The sequence below is a fragment of the Chionomys nivalis genome, chromosome 6, assembly GCF_950005125.1.
Source record: "Chionomys nivalis chromosome 6, mChiNiv1.1, whole genome shotgun sequence".
In the NCBI taxonomy this organism is placed as follows: Eukaryota; Metazoa; Chordata; class Mammalia; order Rodentia; family Cricetidae; genus Chionomys; species Chionomys nivalis.
Window position 1 is genome coordinate 76,486,142 of NC_080091.1, and position 12,440 is coordinate 76,498,581.

At 41.9% G+C, this 12,440-nt stretch overlaps 1 pseudogene; it reads right to left on the minus strand.

Annotated features, from left to right (window-relative positions):
• Positions 1–4,214: 4,214 nt before the first annotated feature.
• On the minus strand, positions 4,215–5,180 carry LOC130876045 (alcohol dehydrogenase class-3-like; annotated as a pseudogene).
• Between the last annotated feature and the right edge of the window lie 7,260 nt (positions 5,181–12,440).

Here is a 12,440-nt window from a genome sequence, read left to right on the forward strand (position 1 = left end):
GTCACTCCCATGGGCTGCAATCCTCTCCACTTGGCTGTTCATGGGGAGGTGTGACCACATATGCTCCTCGTTGTGCTGATAATTTAATTGTGGACTTACTTCCATAAGTATTTAATCAGGCGTGTGGGTGAAAAGATGAAAAGTAAAAGATGGATGTTTCTGAATATTTGCTCAGAAAACAAAGGAGGCAACATTTACCCATCATCTTCCCCAGGCATCCGCATCTTCTAATTCTGCACTGACCTGAGACCCTAGGTCCCCGAAGATGAGCCTGGAACTACAGCCTAATACCCATGAAATGAATTGTTTTTTCACGCCTAATAGTATCCTCATCCTACACTCTGGGTAAACAGGCACCAAAGTGCTTTATACACTGGGCTTGTTTTGCTTCTGAAAGACGATCCTTAAAGTAACTTCAGAAAACAGAAGGTCAACACTAGAGATAAAAAGAAGCGGTGATTATGTTTTCTTAAAACCTGAATTCCAGTAAATTAAGATGCTGTTGACAGAGCTGTGAAATAATCTTCTACCAGCTGATATTTTTAGAGTATTTCACAACAACAGGAGTTACGAGAGAGAAGCCAGCATCTAAGCTCATTATGCCTAAGAGGGTTAAGATGAAAGAAGTGAGTTTATAGTGGCTACTGGGCCACTGTAGGGTATAAAACCCTGGATACTAAACTCTTGAGTCAAAAAAACAGTGAAACAGATCTGAGACCATCAACCCCAAAGGGATAAATCAGACAGGATGAGGGCATCATGGGACGAAGGAGACAGAAACACTGATCTCCATCCATTGTGCTCAGGTAAGAAGGTTGTGTCAACCAAGATGGAACTTTCTGAGACGAGTGCAGGCTGCAGGGGCCACCTACAAAGCAGAGACACCTTTTGTTGTTGTTGTTGAATAATAGTTTTCAAGAACTTCATCAGAGCAAAAAAGGAACCTACTTAGTTAGAAGACTTATCAGTTGTGTACCCGATAGGAAGTTCAAATCAACACTCGTTATAGTGAGGGTTGGTTTCTTGGACCTCAATGAAAGACCTTGCAGTTTCTGCCAGAGGCAGAGGAAGAGCTTCTTTTGTGGAAAAGAAAACAAACGCCACTGGGCAAAATACCCACATTAAAGAAAAAAACACCCCCAAAAAACCCAAATAAAAGTGTTAATCAACTAAAAAGAGAGAGAAGATGAGCAGCCACAAATGCTCGAAGGTGATTTTTTAAAATATTCTCAACAGCAAGCGAGGTTAGCAAAAAAGAAATGGGCTCAGAGAAGCAAAGTCATCTAAACATATGGATCCAGACAGTAAGTTCATGGCCAGCATTGAAATCCAGCATTGGTAATTTAATAATTAGTACCCATCAATGCCTACAACATGCCCTGCATTGGAAGCAGCAATCTCAGTCACAGTGAAGAAGGGAAGGGACCAAGGGCTCCAAGGTGGTAAGTGTGAGTGGGGCTTTTCTGCTGCTGAGGGACAGCACAGCCTGGAGGGGTTTGTGGGTGCAAGTAAAACCCACTGACATAAGGACCACTGCAGTTCCTGAACTCCTTATCTGTTGACCTGCAGGAGCTCAGGGAACAGGTGGCACTCAGCACAGCAGGCCATTGCTGGCCTCTGGTCACACCGTTGTCACGCCTCAGGTCCCAGCCACTCCTCACACCTCAGTGCCACTTGCTGACCTTCCATCTCATCTTTAAAACCAATGCTTTCCCTAGCTGTGGTGGTTCAAAAGAAAATGGCCCCCAAAGGGGGTGACACTATTAGGAGGTGTCACCTTGTTGGAGGAAGTGTGTCACTGTGGGGGTGGGCTTTGTTCTCCAATGTTCAAGCTGCTCCCAGAGTCATAAACTACTTCCTGTTGCCTGCAAGATGTAGGACTCTCAGTTACTTCTCCAGCACCATGTCTGCCTGCACACCGTGTCACACCATGATGATAATGGACTGAACCTCTGAACTGTAAGTGAGCCACCACAATTAAATGTTTCTCCTTATAAGAGTCGCCATGATAATGGTGTCTCTTCGCAGCAATGGGAGCCCTAACTAAGACACCTGCCCAGCAGGCCATTGCTTATGCATCCAAATTCTGTTCAGATGTAAGGACATCTCAGATACAACTCAACCAAGGGGAATCTTCTCCACCCCCACTCTCTGCAAAATTGTCACAATGAAATATGAAACCTTCTTTTTTTACATTAATGTATGCTAATAAAATGAATAAAAGAACTAATAAAGATCAAGAAAAAAAGGATAGCAACAACACTGAATGATAAAGCAGAGGCTGCAGAATCTGCAAAAAAATCTCTGCAGCGTGTAGAACAAGGTACCACAATGAAGAAGTGAGATGATGGAAGCTTCAGGCTTCCTTTGTGATACAGAACAGCTCCAGGGTTGTGACAGGAGGTGAGAGGACAGGCCAGTTTGTCTCTTCTTGGAGACACAGACCTACTGAAGCAGAGGTTAGTGTCTTTTGAGATGACTGGAACTGCTTTCTACCAAACTCTGCCCAAGTTTCTGGATCTCTTTGAGAATCATTACCCTCTAAAGCAACATAGTGTGTGAGTGGGTGACTGTGTGTGTGCGTGTGTATTATGTGTGTGAGTGAGTGAGTGACTGTGTGTGTGTGAGTGAGTGACTGTGTGTGTATGTGTGTGAGTGACTCTGTGTGTGTGTATATGTGTGTGTGTGCATGTGTGTGCTTATGTGAGCGTATACAGGTAACTGTAAAGACGCGTGTACTTGCATAGAAGCCAGGGGTTCACATTGGGTGTTTGCTTTGTTATTAACCCATTTCTTGAGAGGGAGTCTCTCACTGAACTTGCAACTCACCAAGTCCACCAGAGTGACTGGACAGTGTTGACAGAGGTTTCTGTCCTACCCAGTTCCCGCAGTCATTAAATCCCAAAGAAATCACACAGAGGTCTACGTTAATTATAAACTGATTGGTCTAGTATCTCAGGCTTCTTATTAACTCTTATAACTTATATTAGCCCATAATACTTGTCTGTGTTAGCCACGTGGCTTGATACCTTTTTCGGTGAGGCAGTCACATCTTACTTCCTCTGTGTCTGGGTGACGACTGCTGACTGAGCTTTCCTCTTCCCAGAATTCTTGTTACCCCACCTCTACTTCCTACTTGGTCACCCAGCCTCTATTTCCTGCCTGGCTACTGACCAATCAGCACTTATTTAAAATACAAATGTCAGGGTGCAGACCATTGTCCCATAGCAGGACAGGAATCTGTCCCTCCCACAGTGCTGAGGCTTCAGATGTCAACTGCTCACCCACCTATTACGTGAGTGCCAAGGATCCAGCTTTCACCTAGGTGCCAGTTCTAAATTCGGGTCCTTACACTTGAGTGCCAAACACCTTTTACACTGAACCATCTCCCAAGGCTCCTCTTCCCAAAATAATTAAAAATATTGCAAAAATTTGCCTTCAGGCTATCTTTGTAAGCTGTATATGAAGTATAAATTAGTTTTGTATTTAGATTGGCTCAGAGCCCCAAGATATCTCATTATACACATGCAAATATTCCAAAAACTGAAAGACAAAGCAATTCTGGCCAAAAGCACTTCAAATAAGGTCGACTTAACCCCCAATGATAACTTTTTATATCCTAATGACCCCTTATTAGAGCAGTAGGGACACTGTTGTAATAAGAAATTAAAATCACCATGCGTTAAGGAGATGACTCAGCCTGCAAAGTGTCTGTAGGGCAAGCACGAGGACCGGAGTTTATATCCTCACCTATGTAAACACTGGGTGTGAAGGTACATCTCTGTAACCCTTGTGGGAGTGGGGGGCATTGAGGAACCATGGAGACAAGCAGACGGTTGAAGCTCATTGGCCAGCCAGCCTAGCCAAAGAGACGAGCTCCAAGTTCATTGAGAGACACTGTCAGAACAAGAAAACAAAAAACAGCAATAAGGTCACCCAGTATTAATCTCTGGCCTCCATTTGCATGGGCGTATATGCACCCATTCACATGAACACATACAGACACCACACACAGAGACACATGCCATACCTCCAAAAATCTCAGTAATAATGTATCACAGCACAAGGATATGTCTTTCCTCTGCAGAGTTTGACTTAGGCACACAGAGTTTCTCAAGGTGGCTCAGGGATTCAGGCTCTGCTCATCTGGTGATGCCACCAAGGGAACCATAGGAGAAACAACATAGCTTTTTTTTTTTTTTTTTTTGCAGAAAGTATTTTTATTATGTTAAAATATTTCTTGAGCAGCAATTATTTACGTGGAGAGTTCAAAAAACTGATTTGTGATTGATTATTTGCCTTGTCCTTGATTATAGACATGATTACACACACTCCTAGTAGTTTCTGAAGCCGATCTGTCAGTCTATTCTCTTCTGATCACAGGAAGGACAGTGTTCTCTTCTGAACTTACATCTTTAGAATGGTTCGAATGCTTTTCCCCGAGTGCATCAGGTCGAAGCCTTGGTTGATTTGGTCGAAGGTTAGAGTGTCAGTTACAAATTCGTCAACTTTTATCTCTTTTGACATATATTCAGACACCAGCTTTGGGACACTCTCTACTCTCTTCCATCCTCCAAAGGCAGTGCCTTTCCACGTGCGTCCTGTCACCAGCTGGAATGGGCGAGTGGCGATTTCTTCACCTGAAGCAGCTACGCCAGCCACCACACTGACTCCCCAGCCTTTGTGCACCCCCTCGAGGGCTGCTCTCATGACCTTCACGTTGCCAATGCACTCAAAAGAGTAATCTGCTCCCCCATCTGTCATCTCAATGAGTACTTCCTGGATGGGTTTACTGAAATCCTGGGGGTTAATACATTCAGAGGCTCCAAATTCTTTGGCCTTTGCGAATTTATCTTTATTGATGTCGATACCAATGATCCGGGATGCACCAGCCACTTTACAGCCCATGATCACTGCCAATCCAACTCCTCTCAGGCCAAAGACGGCACAGGTAGAACCAGGCTCCACCTTGGCAGTGTTCACAGCAGCACCGTAGCCGGTTAAAATGCCACACCCGAGAAGCAGACTTTATCCAAAGGTGCTGAAGGATCAATTTTAGCAACAGAGATGTCAGCCACAACTGTGTATTCAGAAAATGTGCTGGTTCCCATGAAATCAAAAATAGACTTTCCTTTGCAGGTAAATCTGCTAGTGCCATCCGGCATTAATCCTTTCCCCTGAGTGACTCTTCTGGCAAAGGTTTGTTTTAGGACTCAGACGCAGGAGCACATACCACTTCCACTCTCAGTCCATTGACCAGAACCAGCTCATGGCCCTACCCACAACAAGTAGGACTGGGGAATGCTGGGAGCACATTGAGTTCAACTGAACTCAGAAGTGATTAGCTAAATTTATACTACTAGTAAGAGCAGACCTGGCATTTAAACTAGGCCATCTGGCTCCAGAGTCCATGCTTTTAAACCTTATTTTGTGTCATCTTTTTGTTTTGCTTTATTTTGTTTTAACAGATAGGGTTTCTCTGAGTAATCTTAGATGTCCTGGTATTAACTATATAGACAGGCTAGCCTCAAATTCACAGAAGTCTGCCTGCCTCTGCCTCTGGAGTGCTAGGATTAAGGTCATGAACCATTATTCCCAATTTTGTGTTGCCTTTTGAAAGTAATAGAAGATAAGCTAATGATTTCATTAAGGATTTATATCAGAGAAATGAAAACCCTGCTTTGGAAGCCAAACTCACATAACCTTAGCACCAACAGACAATGGAAATTAAAAAACAAAATGTGTATTATCTTTTCTGTACACCCAAGGGGAGATAGAAGAGGGCTAGTAGCAAGTACTACCAACAAAAATCCCTATATCCTTCCTGTTGGCAAAAATCTAGGCATAACTCCCTCACAAAAAGTAAGGAGAATGGGGAAAACTTGCCTTGAGAAATGCCATGAATGTACTATCCTAAAATCAGAGCAGAGCATCCTCCAAACTCCAGAGTAAGACATCAGGGCTCCTCAGAAAACAACGGTTGTTGACATAGGGTTCTGTCCTGCCTGGTCCTGCAGCCGTTCAGTCCCAAAGAAACACACAGAGGCCTACATTAATTATAAATGGGTTAACCTATTAGCCTAGGCTTTCTTATTAACTAATTCTTACACCTTACAGCAACCCATAATTCTTATCTGTGTTATCCACACGACTTGGTATCTTTTATCAGTGAGCATTCTCATCTTGCTTCCTCTGTGTCTGGGTGATGACTGCAGACTGCACCTTTCCTCTTCCCAGAATTCTTCTGTTCTGGTTGCCCTGCCTATACTTCCTGCCTGGGTACTGACCAATCAGCGTTTTATTAAATGAGTACAAGTGACAAATCATTACAGAATACAAGAGCATTGTCTCACAGCACTTCCCCCATTTTATACATATTATTGTGTTTTCTTTGAATTTTTTTGACTGCAGAGAGATATTTGATTCTGGCAGCTGCTAAGATAAACCAACATAAAGGTATTTTGACTTCAAAATTTGGGTCTAAGGATTTGTTGCTTTGGAAAAGAAGTTCTTCTTTTGTTTCCACAGGGGAGGAGAACCTGTGGAATCCTTCCAGACTAACTTGGTTTGATGGACTAAGGCCCCCTGAAAGATTGTCATAAACATCCCCCAAAATTACTTCACCCAACAAAAATCTGGAAGCAATTTGGAGAGAATGATGCCCAGATTCCCCAAATATTGTTTATAAACGTTTGTTTACATTTATAGGGGGATATGTTATAGAGATTTTTATTGGTATGGATCTTGGTTTATTGATATAAATTTAAGGTCAGTTTAGCTATATATTTATTTCTGCTCTTGATTGAGGTATTGTGTTTGTGCAGCTCATCTAGAAATGTAATATATAATTAGAAAATATAGATTAATAGAGAGTCATCTCTGAGAGTAAAACTTTTATCCATGTTAGTTAGGTTTTCTAGATATATAAAGATATATTTCAGTTAATAGGTATTCTTCAAATCTTTCAGAGACCTTCAGAATGTGGCATTTAAAATGCTTTAAGAGATTAAGATTTTTTATGACATGAGACACATCTGCTCCTGGCAGCACCAATTACTTCAAGAGGATGATGGGCATCAAAGAAGCTCCTTATGGAGTTTGCTAGCCATTTGGGCAAGAAACTGCTCTTGCCTGGACTGCTTGATGTTATGCTGTATGAACTGGACATGCAGGACCCACAGAAAAATGACTGCTGAAGTTGCCTTAAAAAGGTGAGAAAATCCTTCAAGGTTCCTACTTCATGAAAGAGTCTGCCTGAAATTCTGCAGGATACAGAAGAAAGTTACTGACAAACTGCCAATATAGACAAAACTGTCTTTGATATTTCTTGCTTCATGGGAAAGTCTGCTACATACTATGGGCCATTAGGCTGAAGATGGATGCCCCAATAGTACAGAAGAACTTTGGATGACTGTCCAGGCAATGAAATGTCTCTGTCAATTCTAGAGTTTTGAAAGTTGCTTACAATGCACTTCCTGTTTACTTAGGTAATATATCCTTCTGGAGTCTTTGATGAAGCTGAAGAATTGATTGTTATGATTATAATTTTCCTTAGTTATGATAAAAGATAAAGTAGATATAAATGTTGTAACCATAATTCTTGCTTAATACCTGTCTTGTTATATGTAATTTACTATGTTAAAGTTAAAATCTTCTTTTCTATTTTAAACAGAAAAGGGGAAATGGTGTGGGAAGTCCTTCTGTATATGTGTTGCCTTTATTGGTTAATGAATAAATCTATTTTGGCCAGTGGCTTAGCAGAATAGAGCTAGGCGGGAAAACTAAACTGAATGCTGGGAGAAAGAAGGCAGAGTCAGGGAGACACCATGTAGCCACCAGAGGGGAAAGACACAAGTTGCCAGCTGGAACCTTGCCAGTAGGCCACAAATCTTGTAGTAAACTATAAAATAAAGGAAATAGGTTAATTATAGATGTAAGAGATAGCTAGCAATATGCTTAAGCTACTTGCCAAACAGTATTGCCAATAATATAGTTTTTGAGTGATTATTTCGGGTCTAAGCGGCTGGGAGCAAATGAGTAACTTCTGCCTACCAACAGTCCATTGGATGACACCATGAAGGTCCTCAAATATCCTCAGCTTTTTCTCACTTCCTAGCACCATACGAGCATATCTTTAAATCAATCATAATTGCCACATGCACTTTTTCTTCCTAACATCCTCACACACTCAACATTCATGAAGCACCGGGGGCAGGTTGGTCTGTACACAGGCACTTCTTGGATTACACCTTTACTTGTCAGTCCTGGTGTCCCTTGCTGCAATTTCTTAGGAGTTAGCTGTGTCTCCAGATCCAGATCCCTACCTTCTCATCCCCGTAGGCTTCATTCTCTGCAGGAGCATCACCTGCATCCTTGTTTGCTCTGTCTACTAGCCTGTGAGTTCAGTAGTGCTGCCTCATGGACCACTGCAGCTGAAGCTCTTAGTCCAGTGTGTGCCACATTAACACAACTGGCTCCCATTGGCACCCTCATTTCAGCACACCTCTGTGGTCCACTCTATCCAGCTCTTTAGGACCTGTCTTCTTGCACATAGGACAAAGTGACCTCCGGATCATTCAGGAAAAAGCAACAAGGTGATGCTGGCAGCAGAGACCCAGCCATAATGGGGAATTCTGGGTTGGCGTTGGGGCAACAAAGGGGACTTGACTGCAGACAACTGCATGGCTTCAACTTGTGTCACCTGCCTGTCAGCCTTCCCTTGGTCGCTCCCATGTGCCTGGAATACTAGAGTTTCTCTTCCAAAGGCTACACAGAAGAATATGGGAGTTGGATTGCCAACCTCCAGTTCAGTTTGTAGGTTATGCTCCCCATTCAGTTTTGAACCTAAATGTTTGGTTTACTTTATCAGCAACCCATTCTGGGTGTTGAACAGGAGTCTTATCAACAAGATGATCAGAACGACCACCATCCATAGAGTACTGACTGTAAGTCCTATACCATACTAAAAACTTTTTGTGACTTATTTCACGTAGTCCTTGCTTCAAACTTTTACCAAGGTTACTATCCCAGCTTCACAGATGAAGGAATGGAGTTTGAGTAACTTGCCAAAGGCCACACAGTTAAAAGGAGCTAGGAGCTAGTTGGAATTTAAAACAGTCTTTCTGTCTTAGCCACAACACACACACACACACTATATATATATATATATATATATATATATATATATATATTCATATTCCAAGGTGCAAGATATATATGGAATATAGAGAACACTATGATAGTAAAAACCCTAGGAAAATATCTAGCCTCAAATTAGATGCTCGGTCAAGATAGTGAGTAACTTACTGGGATTTATCTAAAAGACTGAGAATCTGATTGAACTCTTGATAAGTGTGCAGCCTTTGACAGACTTAGGTTGTAGTGAAAACAACCACAGACCTAGAAACCATGTTGGAAGCTGACCCCAATTAACACCACTGGGCACAGGCCGCTTGGCTATAATATCATGTAACAGCTACAACATCCTCAAAGCTCTGGGTTCTGTTTTCCAGGGTCACTGATGACAGTTTTGTTTTCAGAACAAACAGCTAGACTGGGATAAGGATTCCCAATAGATACTCGGTCCCTAGAGGTCTCTATGATATACATTTTAAGTGGTACGAATAAATACAGTCATTTCATTTGCCAAATGGTCTATCCATCATTTTGGTTCAAAAAAAGAAAAACCCAATTAGGTATAATCACCCTAGTGAGGGGAGTTGCTGAGTGGAGAAAAACTCCACTCCACTAAAAAGACAGTGAGACAAATCTACTTCTCTGTGGTTTTAAGAGGTCCTGGTGTGAACGGATTAACTCTGACATCTGGGCAAAGATTTGAACCTTTGGTGGAAGAAAAGCTTATGGCTTAATTTTGTGAGGCTCAGCATGGATCTTTTGTGGGCCTGTAGTGAGATCAGGTCTGCTGAAATTGGATTTGAGCTCCTGATATGAGGACCTGAGAGGAAAGTGCAGTTACAAACAACCGCATCATATCAGTGTTAACCCTCGGGAGGCCCGGGTCCCAGAGAATATCTCAGGCTGGATAATAAAATCTTGTCTGACCAGTTCTGCCCAGCAACTGAGCTGACCCTAGACTATAACCACTTTTGCTCCTGGTAACTGGGGAAACAATCCATTTGAAGACAGTAATTTTAAGTTCTTCCCCTCAACACACACACCTTCGAGACAAAAAGAAACAGCCAAGGAAAGTCAGTTTCCAGAAGAAAAATTTCCCATCTTCACCTGTTATCAATGTCACTGGAGTCGACAATCCCCTCTCCCTTCCATATTCTGAAACTAGCTCAGGATGCATTCAAGTGTATCTGCAATCAAAGCAGAGAAGGTACATTAACATTCCTGTTAAAAGTCAAAGATTATCAGACTGGATAAAGAAACAAATCCGTCTAAATGCTATTCAGAGATGCAGTGAAAAAAGACACAAGTAGAGACCCAGAGGAGGACAAAGAAATATTATCATACAAATACTAATTCAGTCTAAGGAGACATCAGCATCTTGTTATGTGCACTGGATGTGTGTTGGTGTGTGATGTATTTGTATGTGGTACATGCATGTGAGTGTGCAGGTGTGTGTGCCCATGTGCATAAATATGGGAGTCAGAAAAGGGTGCCAGGTGTCTGCCTCCATTACTCTTTGACTTATTGCCTGGAGACAGGGTCTCCCACTAAATCAGGAGTTCCCCAATTCTCAAAAGCAGCCACACAACAGGTACACGAATAAATGACGGATGCCAGAGAAATACAAATTAAAACTACAGTGAAGTATGACTTCATTCCAGTTAGCCTGGCTTTTCTGTCCATGTCAACAAAAATTGGTGAAGTTGTATGGGACAGTCAACTTTTACATGCTATCAATGGTTGTAAATTAGTACTGCCATTTTGGAAAACAGTACACAAGTTCCTCAAAAAGCTGAAAACAGCATTACCATATGATTCCAATAATCCTTCTAATGGTATAGATATATATATATCACATATATATGTATAATATATATATCAGTATACTGAAGAGACATCTACACTGCCATCTTCTCTATAGCTTCATCCACACCAGCTAAGACATAGAAATAACCCAAGGGCCCAGCGCCAGGTTACTGGATAAACACGTGGTAGATTCATTCCACAAAGGAAAGGAGTGCTGGTATTTATGATGACCAGGCACAGAGAGGAAACTACCGTATGCTATCACTGATATGTGGAATGAACACATGTTAAGCTCACAGAAGTGAAAATGGAATAGTAGATACACAAAGTCAGAGAGAAGCCAGAGAGGAATGAGAGGGGAGGGGAGATTGATTAGTGGACATGAAGTTACGCTCAGAAGGAATAAGTTCTGTCGTATGCACAGCTAGGTGACTGCGGTGAGTAATAATGTATTGTATTGTATCTAAATTTTTATTATATTTTATTTCATGTGTGTGTGTGCACACGTGCACGCAGGCATGCATGTACTCATACACACACACACATACACATACATCCCACAGCACATATGTGGAGCTCAGAGAGTAGCTTTTAGAAGTCGGATGGCTCCCTACAGTCTGTCATGTGGGTTCTGTGGATGGCACACAAGTGATTAGTCTAGGTGGCAAGCATCCTTATCCACTGACCCACCTCACTAGCCCATGTATTGTATATTTCAAACTATCTGGGAAAATAATTTTAAATGCTCTCTCTACAAAATATGAGAGATCCAGGCAGTGATGGTGCACACCTTTAATCCCAGCACTTAGGAGATAGGCAGTCAGATCACTGAGTTCGAGACCAGCCTGGTCTACGTAGAGCCAGCTAGGAAAGCCAGGACTACACAGAGAAACCCTATCTCAAAAACAAATAAGTGAACAAAAACAAACAAACAAAAAAAGAAATAAATGAAGTAACAGATATACTAATTTCCATGATTTGATCATGGTACAATGTGTATATGTACTGAAATTATATTCCACACATATCTATAATTACTGTTATAAATTAATATTACAAATTAACTAATATTAATAGTCTCAGTAGCCATACTGTTAAAGTTAGCTCTGCCCTCTTCCCTAACTCTCATCCGCCTGTCTTTCCTGTCCCTTGTCATGTTTTGGCACATTTTCTAGTGGGTTTAGAGAATTCTTTCTTGTTCTCCATGCTAGCCTTTGGTCATGAATTTGGGGGACTGGGTATCATATCCTTGCTTTTAAGAGCAGCTGGCTACCCAGGAATTGTCCCCTAGCAATCTTTGCTAGGGTTGCTTGTGTGTCTGTCAGTACAAATACTGCTCGGATATATTTCCTGGTGGGCATCTGCAGCAGTCTCTTGAGGACAATGCCAGGCCATATAGAAACGTCGCTTTACCTCTGCTCAGTAACAGCAGGTTGGAACGCAAAGATACTCCTCTGATTGTCTCGAGTTCCAAGGGTAGCCTATCGGAACTTCCTGTC